This window comes from Microtus pennsylvanicus, chromosome 2, assembly GCF_037038515.1.
Source record: "Microtus pennsylvanicus isolate mMicPen1 chromosome 2, mMicPen1.hap1, whole genome shotgun sequence".
Taxonomy (NCBI): domain Eukaryota; kingdom Metazoa; phylum Chordata; class Mammalia; order Rodentia; family Cricetidae; genus Microtus; species Microtus pennsylvanicus.
This window is the reverse complement of record NC_134580.1, coordinates 75,221,627-75,237,521: the sequence shown is the minus strand read 5'-3', so window position 1 is coordinate 75,237,521 and position 15,895 is coordinate 75,221,627.

The window sequence follows — 15,895 nt, the reverse complement described above, 5'->3', positions numbered from 1 at the left end:
TTTCATCATATCCTGACCTAAGCCATTCAAATGTTCTGTCTAAACAATGGAATTTAGAATCTACAGTACATCTTTTCTTCAGCACCTTATCACATATTTTCTGAACTGTCCTTGTTATTAAACATCACTTCTTTTCTATCGCCAATGTAGGTTTAATATAAAGAGTGAAAGAGTGTCTTTCTTCAGTAAAGATATCCTTAGAGCTTGGAATGATGGTTATTTTCCAGTTGACTTATGCCTGGTAGTAGAACAGCACTGGCTCAGGTTTGGTTCTTATATTTATCTAATATAATCGCTCAATTAATTATTTTACTTCAGAGGTTCCTTTGTTTTTAAGGCTTACTTCTAATTTGCCACATTGTCCATATAAAACTTATCAGTGTTTTAAATCATTTTATTCAGTTAACTGTAGGTTTGTTTATTGACTTACATTTTCAGCTTTTTTAAAGCATCACACCTAGAGTGGAACTTGTTGTCTTCTTAACTAAGGTATTTTATGCAATTAACAGAGAGTATACAGGTTGTGGGCAAGAACTATTTATGTGAAATAATGAAAGAGGAAAATCAATTGGAAAGAGAGAAAGGAAGAAAGAAAGAAAGAAAGAAAGAAAGAAAGAAAGAAAGAAAGAAAGAAAGAAAGAAAGAAAAGACGGAAGGGATGAAAGTAAAGGTCAGTAGAGAAAGCAAAAGAGATGGAAAAGAAGTCTGGAAAACATAAAAGAAGATAGAGAAAGCTGGTGTTGACAACCTAGCCAGAAAGCAAAATGCAACAGAGAAAGACAACCAATATCCTGATAAATTTCTCTGGTCTCCACATGCTGATGTGGTTTCAATATCCACCTCAATTTGGTATTCAACTATATTAAGATAATAAATTAACTCTGTAATCTCATGTTCAAATTTCTAGAACTGTTTTGGAAAAAAATTGACACACTCGTATCCCTTTTGCTGTAGAGTTTTTTTTCTTTATAAATACCCATATATCATCTCTATATTTCTTCTCTACTACAGTACACAGACTGTTCAACTTACTGTTCTGTAAAATTTCACATACATCTCTAGGTGAATTCACCCAATCCAATATATACAACCTAAGACCCAAACAATGGTTTGATAAGCAAAGTAATAAGATAAGAGATAAATTCATCATTCTGTTTATATATTCTTTTCTAAAATAATTGTGCTTATAAATAGATTTTCTAAAAGACTTAGAAAATTTCTGCTACTGTAATTTAAACCGACAGTGGAAATTCTATTTAGGCTCACCTCTAATCCAATTGTTATGTCTTCCCATTTGGTCAGCAGAAATCCCATTTCTTCATTTTTCATACATTTCTTCAGTTATCTAGGCTTCTTTACTTAAAGTAGATATTTCTTCACCTACTCATATCTTATATTCTCCCCTTTTACTTTTTAGTTATGGCTTAGAAAATAAAATGAGAGGAAAATGGAGATGGGAAGGAGAGAGAGAGAGAGAGAGAGAGAGAGAGAGAGAGAGAGAGAGAGAGAGGGAGGGAGGGAGGGAGGGAGGGAGGGAGGGAGGGAGGGAGGGAGGGAGAGAGAGAGAGGGAGGGAGGGAGGGAGAGAGAGAGATTATAGCATATACAGGTTTACAGGGAAGAATTTTTTCTTCAATTTTTTGGTTTGGTCTGAAACTGAACTGTCAGAAACAGTTGAACCATGGAAACTAGACAAAATTGATATAATTTCATTATAGCCTAAATCAGGAAAGTTAAACAGTGAGAAATGGAGAATCCAAGTGGAAAGATATCTATGATTCTCCTTAGGTTTGATCATGGACAAACAGCAGTATAGAAATAGGTCTGCACAACAGATGTGACACTAACTGACCTACAGAGACAGCAGTCACGAAGATTTTCGTGTTCATATTCATCTTGTCTTCTCTGCAAATATAGGGCGGGACGCTATCTAGAGTGAATGTCTATTGATCCACTGTAAGACAAGTTACGTCAGAGAATGTCTTTATGTGCAGCTCTTACATGGAAATCTAAGTAAACTAGAGTACTATATCTAGGATTTTATGGTTTGCTGTGGTGAGCACACACCTGCCTCAGGACCAGGAATCCTGATTTTCATGACTGGAATTGTGGATGCTGACAGGAGGGCAACAGCAGTTGAGAAAGAGCTTGGTTTTTGGACCCTCCAGGGGCCTTACAGTCTCAACAGTTCAAATAAAAGAAACTAAAGCACCCCTTACTGAGCGTGTGCCTTTGTCAGCTACACTTCGCACATCAGGAAACTGGATATATTCTCTGATTTGCACTGCCTGATTATTTGCCTAGACTGTGCTTGGGATTCTAAATTTATTTCCGCACATTACAGAAAGAGTACATTAGATGCAGTTTGCATTTTTACCTCTTAATACCTGGAGAGTTGGGCCTGATCTTAACGTCAGTTCCTTTGAGTTTTCCAAAATTTCCTATTTATTGCATAAAAGGAACATCTTAGCCATCAAAACAAGTGGAACTAAAAAAAAAAAATTATACACAAACTCCATTTGAAATAACAAAATGGGCCAGGTTTTTAATGATGTGTAAAGATTCCAAGTTTTCCCTGTATCATTCACAAGTATTTTTGAAACAATTGTGAGGCATAAGCAAATTGAAAAGCATAATACCCCTGGTTCCTTCTTCTTTCATAGAAAGATGCTCTGGAACGGTCTAAAACAGAAAATACCCAGGAAACATTTGTAAGTTTCTTGTTTTGCAGAAGAAAACACCTAGCCCACCTCAGCTTATCCAGTCGAGGGAGGGACACTTAGGTAATGGAATTTTCTTTACTAAGAAAATTACTCCTTGATTTCTGCATTGTTTGCAGAGTATTTTCCAACAACCGAATTTCATTGAATCATAGAGTCCACACAAAACACAAAATTAAACAAGCATAATATAATTTTTAAGTGTTCCCTGGGGAAAACCAGCATCCAGTTACAGCACACGGAACGATTAAATTGATTGCCATTAGTTTTTGTTAGTTTATTTTTAAGTCTATTAGATAGGATCACCTCCTGAATAATCAGTCTTTCCCACAGTCAGCAACAATATTGATTTCATACTAGTCAGTGCTCCTGAAAATTATTTGAATGTACATCTTGCCAATTATCTCAAAAGTGGTGTTTACAACAGTGAGTATCTGTGAGAATTAATTTTTGTTCAATTTCTTGTTGAGTGTACCTGGTAAACATAAATAAATTGATATTGGTATTGTTGAATTATGTTTCCTTCATTTTCTCATTACTGTGACAAAAGGTCTGGCAAAAGTCCAGGAAGGAAGGAAGAAGGAAGGAGGACAGGAGGGAGCAAGGGAGGAATGGTTAATTCTGGCTCACTGATTGAGGCTCATAATGGAGAAGGCAGGATCTTTAGCTTCTGATCACATTGCGAATGTCACTGTGGAGCAGAGGGAGATAAATGGTGTTGTTAGGGTATAACTCACATTTGCTCTTGCTCTTTCAGTTCAGGATCCAAGTCAAAGAAATGATGTGACCTGCATTCAGGGCTGAGTGCTCCAACCTCAGTTAAATCTTTCTGGAAGATTTAAAGGCATGAACACATTTGGGCTCACATTAAGTTGACAATCAATATTACATATCACAGAATGACAGCTAAATTCTTCTGTGAGAGGTAATGTGCATCACTTAAGGTCGCATAAATAATGGGCCACAGATGGGCAGGAAGTAAATAAATTCTTCTAGTCTAAATGTACCTAAAGTTCTAAATACAACAAGCAAAGCTCTAAGAGCAGTATCCTCAGATGGCCTGCTCATTGACAGAGGAGAACACTTGTAAATACAAAAGAAATAAATCATAACAGACCACGCTGCACATAGAGATTCCAGATACAGTGGCATTCAACCAATGACACTCTGACCACCTAAAGAATTCCCTCTTAGTTCCAAAATTTTGAAATATGCAGACATTCATATTTTAAGTATATATTGTATTGCACTTATATAGTTTCAGACAACTTTTTCCACACCAGCATTTGTCCTTCATGAAACAGAAACTTTAAATTTAGTTGACTTTTTAAGAAACATAGTTAATTTTGTCCTAGAAATGGAAACTGATTTTAGATTAAGTAAGAACATGAGTGAGCTTCATGAAGAAACTTAGAGGGTTATACAATAAAATGAAATCACTATCTCAGATAATCAGCTAGCTCTGGTTGCAAGGCTTCATGATAAGATCGCCAGGCAAAAGTTGGAATAACTATTCTAAAAGACATACTGTCAAAGATCAAATGATTTTTTTCTTATGGAAAATCTATACTGTTAAAAATTATTGGTGGCTAATATAGAACATTTAATTTATCATAAAAATATTTATTTTAGATTTAAGCTTTATTCTTTATTTATTTATTAAAGATTTCTGCCCCCTCCCTGCCACCACCTCCCATTTCCCTCCCCCTCCCCAGATCAAATCCCCCTCCCTCGTCAGCCCAAAGAGCAATCAGGGTTCTCTGCCCTGTGGGAAGTCCAAGGACCAACCACCTCCATCCAGGTCTAGTAAGGTAAGCATCCAAACTGCCTAGGCTCCCACAAATCCAGTACGTGCAGTAGGATCAAAAACCCATTGCCATTGTTCTTGAGTTCTCAGTAGTCCTCATTGTCCGCTATATTAAGCTTTATTCTTAATGTAGGCTCTTAGAAGATAGACTAAATTTTCACTTCTTACTATTCCATCCTCAGAATAATATCTGACACACAGAACCTTAAAAGATACTGTGCAGGAATGAAAACCATGATAAGACAATGTGGGATTGCTTGTTAGATATTGTACATTGAATTGAAGCTGTGGCTCAGTTGGAAGAGTGCCTAGATTGAAAATAGCTCGCAGCCACATACAACACCACATAAACCAAGCATGGTGTCATATTCCTGCAATCCCAGCACTTTGGTGGTGGATAAAGGAGAGACAATCATGGTCATCCTTTACTATATATCAAGCATGAGGAAAGTCTGGACCATGTGATATCATATCTCAAACAAGAACAAAATAAGAAGTATGTAACTTCACTTTAAAAAGGGAGAGGAACCTTAGAGTGTTCAGGGTTAAATACTTGCCCCACAAGTATGAGAATACCCAGAATGTGTAAACAAACACCAGCTGGTTTTGATGATTCATCTATAATTCACATCTCAGGTGACAGTCACAGGGGATCCCAGAGAAAGACTAACCCTATGGGTGAAGTCTGTGCTTCACTGAGAGACTTTGCTCTTTGCTTCAATAAGTAATGTTTTTGGAAAGCAGTGGGAGATTATTCTCCACATCAACTGTGGGCTTCATCCTACATGTATGCATGCCCATGCACACATGTGAACAAACACTCATATACCATAAAACACACACACACACACACACACACACACACACACACACACATATATATATATATATGGAAAACAAAAATCTCATATGCTCAGATACAATGCATAAAGCTAGAACAGTTGTAGGCAAAGTTCATAGGTTGACTGCGTTATTCTTTTCTGTAAATTTCTTTAGCAATGACTAAATCTAGTACTTTTGTCTTTAGAATGATGAAGCAGATAATGAAAATAGTTGATTGACATAGAAAATGACAAAATTTCTGTATTAGGGAAAATATAAGATTTTAACAGAGTAGCTTTAATATTTGAGACATTATTGTCATCAGAAGTGTTTGTTTTTCTCTTAAAGAGCATGGTAAGTCGGTGTTAGGTTTCTGAGCTATAACCCAATCTTGAGTGTAACTCTCTGCTGAAAATTCAATTTCAGACTGAATTTTTTGTCTGTTTTTCTTCATTGTTGTTGTTTTCATTAATTTATTTGTTTTATATCCATGTCACAGTTTTCTGTCCCTCCTCTCTTCCCAGTTTCCCTACAGCCCCCTTCTGTTTCTACTATCTAATACACTCTTCCTCTGTTTCTATTTATAAAATAGCAGGTCTCCAATGAGTATCACCAAAACATGGCATATTGCTCTGGTTTGTTTTGTGTGTTAACTTGACACAAGCTACAGTCAGCAGGGCAAAGAGTCTCAGCTAAAGAAATGTCTCCCTGAGATCCAGCTGTAAGGCAATTTCTCAGTTAGTGATAAATAGGGGAGAGCTGAGCCCATTATGGGTGGCACCATCTCTGGGCTTATAACTGGCTTCTTAAAGAGGGTGAACTGAGCAAGCCATGGGAAGCAAGCCAGGAAGGAGCACCCCTCCATGGTCTCTGCATCAGATCCTCCTTCCTGGATCCTGCCCTATTTGACTTCCCATTCTGTCTTGGATCAGTGATGAACAGAAATGCTGAAGTATAAGTCAAATAAATCCTTTCCTCCCCAAGTTGCTTTTTGGTCATTTTGTTTTGTCATAACAATAGAAACCCTAACTAAGACATAAATCCAGTTGCATTAAGACTAAGTGCCTCCCCTGTAGCAAGTCTGGGCAAGGCATGCCAGTATTAAGAGTAGGGCTTCAAAAGGAAGTAAATGTGTTAGAGATGATCCATGTTCCTACTGTTAGGAGTCCCACAAGAAGAGCAAGCTACCCAACTCTGGCATATATGCAGAGGGCCTAGGTCAGTTCCATGCAGACTTCCTGGTTGTCAATTCAGTCTCTGTGAGCCACCTGTGAGCCCAGGTTAGTTGATTCTGTGAGTTTTCTTGTGGTATGCTTTACACCTCTGGCTTCTACAATCCTTTCAGTTTTTCTTCAGGATTTCCTGAACTCCACCTAATGTTTGGTTTTGGGTCTACATCTGTTTCCATCTGTTGCTGGATGAAATGACTCTGATGATAATTGGGCTAGGCATCAATCTCTGTGTATCAGAGTTACATTAAGCATCATTACATTGACACTTTCTTTCCTCCAGTCATGTCTGGTTCTGTCCTAGGTCATCCAGTCTATAAAACTCACAAAAATATAAAGTTACTGCATTCTTGAATTAATAATACAATGAACTAAGTACTATTTTCTACAATTGATACCCACATGTATCTAGCAATGTTGCTGTCCATTCTTATAACAGAACATCTTGTTTGTTTACATACAATATTTTTACTTAGGTGTTATTTTGTGCACAATCTCTAATTAGCCCATGCGAATCATGGGGGAGGGTTGAAGGGGAGGGGAGAGGAAGAAAGGGGAACAGAAAATATATATATATATATATATATATATATATATATATATATATATATCAATAAAATCAATAAAAAAGAAACTTCATAAATAAAACTTTTGGATTTATAATGTTGCCAGTTCTAAATTTTAAAAACAAAAAGCTTCAAATGTTTTCAGGCTGTGTATGTTCCCGGATATTAATCTCTTTTTTCTCTTCCAGACAGCTAATCTTTGAGGACATGTTGTATAGCACTTTTCCATTCTGTCACTCACCTAGTACTGATGATCAATCAGCAAGATTGATTCCCTCGAAGATAATGATGCAGTTAAAATAAAATTAGTGATTCACATAAGACATATGTAGAAACAGTACTCAAATATTGCAAAACTGTTATTGTGTACAGACTTTAAGCAGTTACTTGGCTAAATGCTATTTTTTGTTGTCTGGAGGTACTTATTCTGCGCTGAGTTTCTGTTGTGATGCTTCAAATCACTTCCATGACAAGAATTGGCATCTTTAACACTGAGCACTCCTTTTGGAGTAACTGTCATTCCCTGGTAAATTTTTCACAAATTGTTCTTAGAGCATGTGGAATGCCCTGTTTTGAATTCTTTATCTTCTGCTTTAGTTGTTGACCTGAACTTGGATTAGCCTTCAGATTTCTCTGGTAATTTCAGATTATTCTATATAGAACTTTCTCTGACTTTGAGATCAGCATTTAAGATGTTCTGTGTACTGGCTGCATGTTGATCACAAAGCACAATAATAGTCAATGCATTGTTAGTCAGCTAGAAATATGCCATCTCACAATAATCTTTACAGCAGCTCTTTGAGGTGTGCTTGCCCTCATTTTGCAGATGTCAATAGTGAAGCTGAGGGGGTTTGTGTCTTGTGCTCAAGGGTGTCACATAAAAATAAGTTTCCCAGTGGGTTGTTGTAAGATTCATGACATGCTAGCAAATATATATGTAAACTGCAAAGGTTTTGTATTTAATTTTGTGACATTGACATGTAGCTGTCTTATCATAGTTTACAGCAAATCAAAGTAACTTCACAGATGCAACTGTCAAATTTATTTGTCGATCTGAATAAGATGGTTTCTCAGCATAGTAAAAATGTAGTAAACATGAAAAACAGTTCAGTTGCAACTATAGTCATTTGACTCAGGAAGAAAATGGTAGAAACTGTGTGTGTGTGTGTGTGTGTGTGTGTGTGTGTGTGTATGCGTGTATGTGTCTGTGTGCATGCATGTGTGTTCTGACTTGTCAACTTTAAAGAAATGTATAGAAACTTTTTTCAAAATAAGGGGAAAAAAGAAGCATTGATATTTACTTATTCTTATTTCTATCAATTTTAGCTAATAGAAGACAAAGTTGCTTTACATCATGTGAAAAACATGTCACTTCAACCATGTGTTTAAAATCAGATTTGATAATTTATCTGGAATATCTTTGTATGAATTTTCTATTCGTGGTCCATCTTACTTCCACATAGCCATTCTTTTAATATTTTCCATAGAAGTAGGAGGAAAGCATTAGCAGAATATATCTTTGCTTTAATTAAAAATATTAAACTTAGAGCTAAACAGTCTTGGTATTCACACACTATATCTTGTTGATTATCTATTTCATGTTCTTCCTATCCCACAGGGGTTGCATGTGGAGGGCCCAGGAAAAGACTTCAAATAGTTCAAAAACCCTTGAAACTTTATAGAAATATATTTGCAAAATTCTCAGTGTGTGTTCATAGCTTTCATTAGATTCCAGAATGAAGGGAAAAATAACTCAGCATTTGCCTTCTGTAGCACCTCTGCTAATTTAAAACTACAATTAACATTTTTTTGAAAAATTTTGATCCATAGATGTGATATCCAAATGTTAGAGCCTGTTAGGAACACAGATTGATATAACAGAGGGAATAGTCATTTCTACAATTATAACCCAAATTCAAAATAGTGTAAGAATAATCAACAATCCTCCATTTGAATTTCCTCCACTCACCTCTGGTTATATATTTATATTTCTCTAGAAATAATCCAATAAAAATGGAGTACAGACCTAAATAGAGAACTCTGAACAGAGGCATCTAAAATGGCTGAAAGACACTTAAGGAAATCATCAACATCCTTAGTCATCAGAGAAATGCAAATCAATACAACTCTGAGATTCCATCTTACACATGTAAGAATGGGCAAGATCAAAAAAAACTAATGACAATTTATACTGGAAAGGTTGTGGGGTAAAGGGAACGAACATTCCTATATTGATGGTGGGAATGCAAGCTGGTACAGCCCTTTGGATGTCAGTGTGTCAATTTCTCAGAAAATTAGGAAACAACATTCCTTAAACCCAGTAATACAACTTTTGGATATATATCCAAGTGATATTCAATCATGCAACAAAGACATGTGCTCAACTATGTTCATAGAAGCATTGTTTGTCATAACCACAACCTGGAAACAACCTAAATGTCCTTCAACAGAAGAATGGATAAGGAAAATGTGGTAATTTAAACAATGGAGTACTACACAGCATAAAAACAACAATGACAACAACAAAAAGAAAACCCGACATCTTGAATTTTGCAGGCAAATGGATGGAGCTAGAAAACATCATTTTGAGTGGGTTAACCCAGATACAGAAAGACAATTATCACATGTACTCACCCATAAGTGGCTTTTAAACTAAAGCAAAGAAAACACCTACAAATCATAATCCCAGAGAACTTAAACAACAATGAGTACACTAAGAGAAACTTACATAGATCTAATCTACATAGGAAGTTGAAAAAGAAAAGATCTCAGTAAATTAAGATGATGAGGACCTTGGGGGAGGGTTGAAGGAGAGAGGAGAGGCATGGAAGGGAACAGAGAAAAGAGGTTGAGATCAATATAAATCAATAATAATAATAAAAAGAAATACTTAGCTGTTTAAATCTCTTGTTTATTTGTGGAATTGTTAGTCAAAACATAAATATAAGTACTGATACCATTAGGAATATCAACCAAAAATATAGCAGTTCCAAGAAATGACTACTAACAATCTGTCTTTTATTTTAGCCATTTCTAAGAAAGACAGTTTCACAACAGACATCCTGGTATCATGTGGATGTGATACAGATGTATCCATTGTAGCTGGGGTTCTCAAGAACCTTTGATTGCCACATTGTGTCCAAGAATGCTTTTCTGTGTTGATCTCTATTGCTATGAAGAGAAGCACCAAATTTAAATACTGATATAAGGGTAAGATTTAGAACATAGTAGGAAATATGTTCTTCTTGAAATTGCAAAACATAGCCTTTTTTCTAAGAAGTATGACCTCACTAGCTCCTATGATCAGAGAACACCATGAAGAGGGTGTGAAAAGACTGTAAGAGTCAACATATCAAGAAGTTTGGTGTGAGACAACCTCTCCTAGAAACGGCTATAAATAAGCATTAAAGTGTGGAGGGCGTTACTTGGAATGACAAAAATACTCAAGGTGTTCCAATGTAGGGGACATTTTCTATATGGTAAAATAACTACTTGCTTTTATGACTAGAAGAAACATAAAAGAACAGTTTTAGTCAATAATTTCTTAGGAATATCATATGTTGCATTGCCATTCCAATTACTATTAGGTATTTGTACTACAACAGCAGAACAATGGCATTATCAATGGAAACACTACAACCCCCAAAGAACCACAGACAGTAAATAATTGCTAATAAGGGGAGAATCAGCCTTTCTCAGGGAAGAAATATCGTATTGCATGTCCAAAAAATGTAGTCAGCCATGAACTGTATACATACCAACAATACAAATAAAATAACATGTTTTATTTATGTATTTACGCATGTAAATGTGTGTGTGTGTGTAACAATGTGTGTAAAGAAAAGGGGATATCAATTTGAGAGAGAGAGGAGGCATAAATGGAGTTGGAGGAAGGATACCTTGAAAGGAATAGAGGAAGGGAAGAGAATTTATATTTAATTAAAAATGCATAAAAATTTGGTAAAGAAGAAATATTTGTTTCTTGATTTGTAAAATTAACTAACAAAGTTAAATGTCTACACGGTTAAGTCTGTCGTGAGAAAAGCTTCCAACAAATTTTCAAAACATGTAAGCTAATCATATATTTTTTAAAATTATCTAAACTTGGTTGTGGGACCACTGGCCATAAGAAAGTCTATTTACCACATGTATCATCTGTCTCTTTATACTGAGTCTACTACTACAGACTAGGTACACTATAATCTACTTTCTCCTTTTTTAACCCAGTTTTATACTTCCTTGCCTCATCATTTTTTCTTAACTTAGGCAGATGAAGGTCTAGCCACAACTTGACAAGAAAGGAAAACCAAATTGAGTCCTTATTACAGGTATTGGGGTCAAATGTTGCAGGATGCTGGATTGCATTGTACACTCTAGCCCTTCCAAAGCATGACGTGGTGAATCTGAGTTTGAAAGTATTAGCTCAGAAACTAAAATAACCTGTTTAAACATACAATTTTCTTTACACACAATTTATTTTGCAAAGGAAGTTTTGTAACATATAGTTCAGTCATTTTTATAAAGATCAAGTGATGTTAAGCTCATAACTACCTGTAGAAGTTTAAATGATGGGCACCCTTAGACTACGTTTCTTTCCTCTTAGGATACCTGCAGGCGTAGATTGGTCTGCTTACTGGAAAGCAATGCTAACACCATTTTTAAAGACACATGGGGTGCTGTATCTTGAGAGATATTTCATGAGTCTCCTCTAAAACTAAAAGTAGAAATTCTTCCTTTGAAACCATCTGTAGAAACAACTTTTCCTTCATTTCAACAAATAGAATGTTTTAAAATTTGCCTTATATCTTTTATATTATTGAACAATCTTGTATTCTTTTTATCTGGTTTACTTTCTGTCTCTCTCCCTGTTTCTCTCTCTCCCTCTCTCTCTTTCTCTCTTTCACCTCTCTTTCTTCCCCCCTTGTTCTTCTAAAACCATCTGAGAACTTCCCTCCCCCCAGAAAATTTCCTTTGACTACAAAGCTCTTTCCTACTAGATCAACCAATTGCCTTTAAAATAATTTTCTTCAGAGTTTGTCTTGGAGAGTTTTCTCTTCCTCCTCAGAAAACACACAACAGCTGGCTTCATCAAAACTTCTGAAACTAAGTAGACCTTATTCCTATTGCTACAAAATAAAAGAAAATTAGGACATCCTTAATTTCTGCAAAGGTTGTTTTGTTTCTCTTTTTACAAATTTAACTAAACTTCAGACTTCTTTGAAAAACCATATTTTGATTCACTTGTGGACATAAGATCATCTTCATACAGCTAATGGGTTAGAACAGGATGGAGAAAAGAATGGTGTCAATTTACCTCATTAAGTACAATTTTACTTAAATTTCAAAACTTGGTTATTCTCATTGTCATCTAATATTTCTCTTGTTTCTTATATTTGAATGGTAGACAATAGATGTTGCTCTATGAGCATTATTTGTGCTGCCAATTAATTAAAGACAAATAGTTTCTTGGAGACAAAGGCAACATTTTTTAGTGAAAAAAATTCTAAGAAATACAAGTCATTACAAAGAGAATTGAGGTAACAGAAGCTAAGTCAACAAAAGGCTGAAGTGCTAAGAAGGATCAGCTTTGTTCCCCCACCTACACATAATTTGAAAAATATAATGAGGCATAATTTCAGAAGACAAGCTTGTTGCTTTCAGTGTCTTATTATTGCTCTGATTGTGTTTCCTTTTTGTTCTTGTTATTCACTGAAAAACACTAATTGCAAATTGTGGCATTCTTCCCACGGCACATCCTTTGATATAAAAAACATAAACTGATATTACAACTCAAACCTAGTTACATGCCTTTTTGATTTTAGGAATCTTATGGTCACCGAAGCAAGCTTCCTGATATTCACATCCATTTAAGTATCTGATGAGGGAATGAGTGGAAAACTGATCGCAAAACATGCAGAGTGATTCTACTAGAACACAGAACTCTTATTTATGGTTTTCAAAAGAGTTTATGATTAAAACCTAGATAAGATTTAAACATTTAAAGTAATAGTTTTTAAACCATTTGAAAATGCATGCCTAAAGAAATTCCTTTGTTGATTTAAAAAACAAAATACAATCAAATGAAAAAGAAAATCCAAATATCATGTCAGATTAAAGAGCACAAAAAGTAATGGGAGGTGAACTGCAACAGTTACAAGTTAAGAATGAGTGCTGTTCACACTCACACAATACCATATGCAAGCTTTACTAATTGTTAGTGCTGTGTACTAAGCAGCAGTCTGCACATTATCATCTTCTTTCCTAGATTGGTCTGAACAGCATATGCAATATCAAAGAAAATTATAGGCAAGAGGCTGTAGGAAGCCCCGGGTTAAAGAACTCTTGCTGTTCTTGCAGAGGATCCAGGTTTGGCTTGAGCATGAAGTATTATATGAAGTACTATAATTTCATTAAGAAAATTTTAAGAAAGACTTTTCAATACTATTTATACGTCAAAAGCAATCAGATGCTAACCTTCATTTTGCGCAAACTTCTCTCTTACATCTCAAGTTAGGAAAACTTGAGCCCTACTTTTGCTTAAGTAGACAGTTTTGCTTGGCAAGCATGAAGCCCTGTGTTGAATCCATAGAACTGCATAAACATGACATTAAATAATTTTACTTAATTTTAATCACAGTGACCAGGAGGTCCAGATAGGAAGATCTAGAGTTCAAGGTCATTTTCAGGTGTAAGGCCAGTGTAGACTAGACCAAGCCCCATTTCGAATAAAACCAAAATATTTGTTTTTGAATTAAATATATTTACTTCTATGTAAATTCAAAACCAGGAAATTTAAAGGAGACTCTTTTGATGAAGTTAAGATTTTTATTGTGCTTATTCTTAGCTTTGAGGATTATAAATCCTTAATATTCAGTATGATATATTCTCCAAAAAAAACTATTCAAAAGAAAGAATAAAACATAATTTTTTCTCTTATATATTAAATTATATTATGTACAATAATATATATGATACTTGACATCAGGAAACACGTATGAAGCAGAAGAGCAGGCATTTGTAAGGCTGGAGAATAAGGTGTAAAAACACTGTGACTCGACCTATATTAGTCAGACAATATGTAAAACTCATTTTACGTGATTCCAAGTTTTGGGGAATTTCTTCGAAGATCAGAGTCAGCTTTGTAGATGACAGCTGAAAAACTAAGTCAGGAACGGAGCACACACACATGATAGCACGTGACCGTGACTTCTAAAATTGCTCTGAGTGGATGAGATAAAATGATGAGAGTAACTCACTAAAGGGTCTTTGTACTGTCAAAGCAGTGTCAACTCTTTCCAGAAAAAAGACTGAAGAGATATAAGCAGATGTTCCATAAGAAAATTTGCATTTAAGAAAGATGAATGGAGTGTCAAAATAAGGGATGGTTTTGAAGGAAAGCATAGTAAGAGAGGAAAGAAAATCCCAAGCCCAGTTTAAAGGTACAAAAAGTCCAAAAGATAAGGTAATAAAACAGTGATTCTCTGTGTGGGAATAGAGGACAAGGAATTTTGAAGTTAAGTACAAGATAGAATTAGCGAAAATTGCTGGAAATATAGAAGTTGGAGGTTAATGAGAGGGGAGAAACAGTTTCAATGGACACAGGAATTTGGATACAACCAAACTCCTTTCAAGCTGCTTTGTAAAATGGATAACTTAGAAGGAAATCTCAGATTTACCAGGACTAAGGACTTCAACTTTCAAAACAGCAAATTTAAAATACTCTGAGATAACAACAATTTAACTCCATCCTATAAATATTGGTTTTATGGTTTAAAAAAAAAACATTAAACTAAATGTAAATGTTCATTGTATCTACAGGTAGTTTTACTACTGTGTGCCAAATGGGTGAGCCTGTTGGACATGATCAACTGGGGCTTGACTGGAACAAGTAAACCTTTCATGTGTTATTTGAGATTACAGTTTGCTCATCTTACCTCTTTTGCCTTTGAAAATATCTGTGCTATTTTTAGCATCTACTATATAATAAAAGTCATGTGCTATTTGGATAAGAGGAAGTAATTTCAAGTCTGTTTTATTAGATGTCATATATACTAGATTAAAGAAATAATTTAGTATAACAAGAGAAAACAGAGATGAAGGATGACTAAAAGAAATGTTAAATATCAGTAATTATGACTTTATTATGTAATATATTTTTAATAAGAAACTTAATTAAAATTTTGGGGGAACAAATAACACTGCTAATACCATCATATAAAAATATAGAGAAGTTACTAGTTAAAAATGTTCCAATTAAAACATCTTTTAGAGTAAAGCACTAGAATAATGAATAAAAATGTTTAAGTATTTTAGTTTCCTTACATGAATACAAAATTTTAAAAATAATATTAAATTTAAAGCAGAGGCTTGGTAAGATGATTAAGTGGGTAAAATACCTGCTGTGTAAATATGAAGCCTAGAGTTCTGGTCCTGACATGCACCTAAAAGCCGGTTGAAGTTGCATGTGTCTTTAAACCTCAACACTGATATGGTAAAGTTATATGGATCCCAGAAGCTGGCTGACAACCAGTCTAGATGAATCTGTGGTTTCCACACTTGGAGAGGGACTATCTCAAAAACTGTTGGAAAAAGATAGCAGACAGTATCAAATTTAGTCCTCCATGTGCATTACACATATAACTCAAAATCACCAATGAATTAAAGAAATGTTAACTAATGTTAAAGCTAATATTGCTTCATATATGACACTGCATTGTATATAAAATATAAAGTAATATGACCGAGGCTGGAT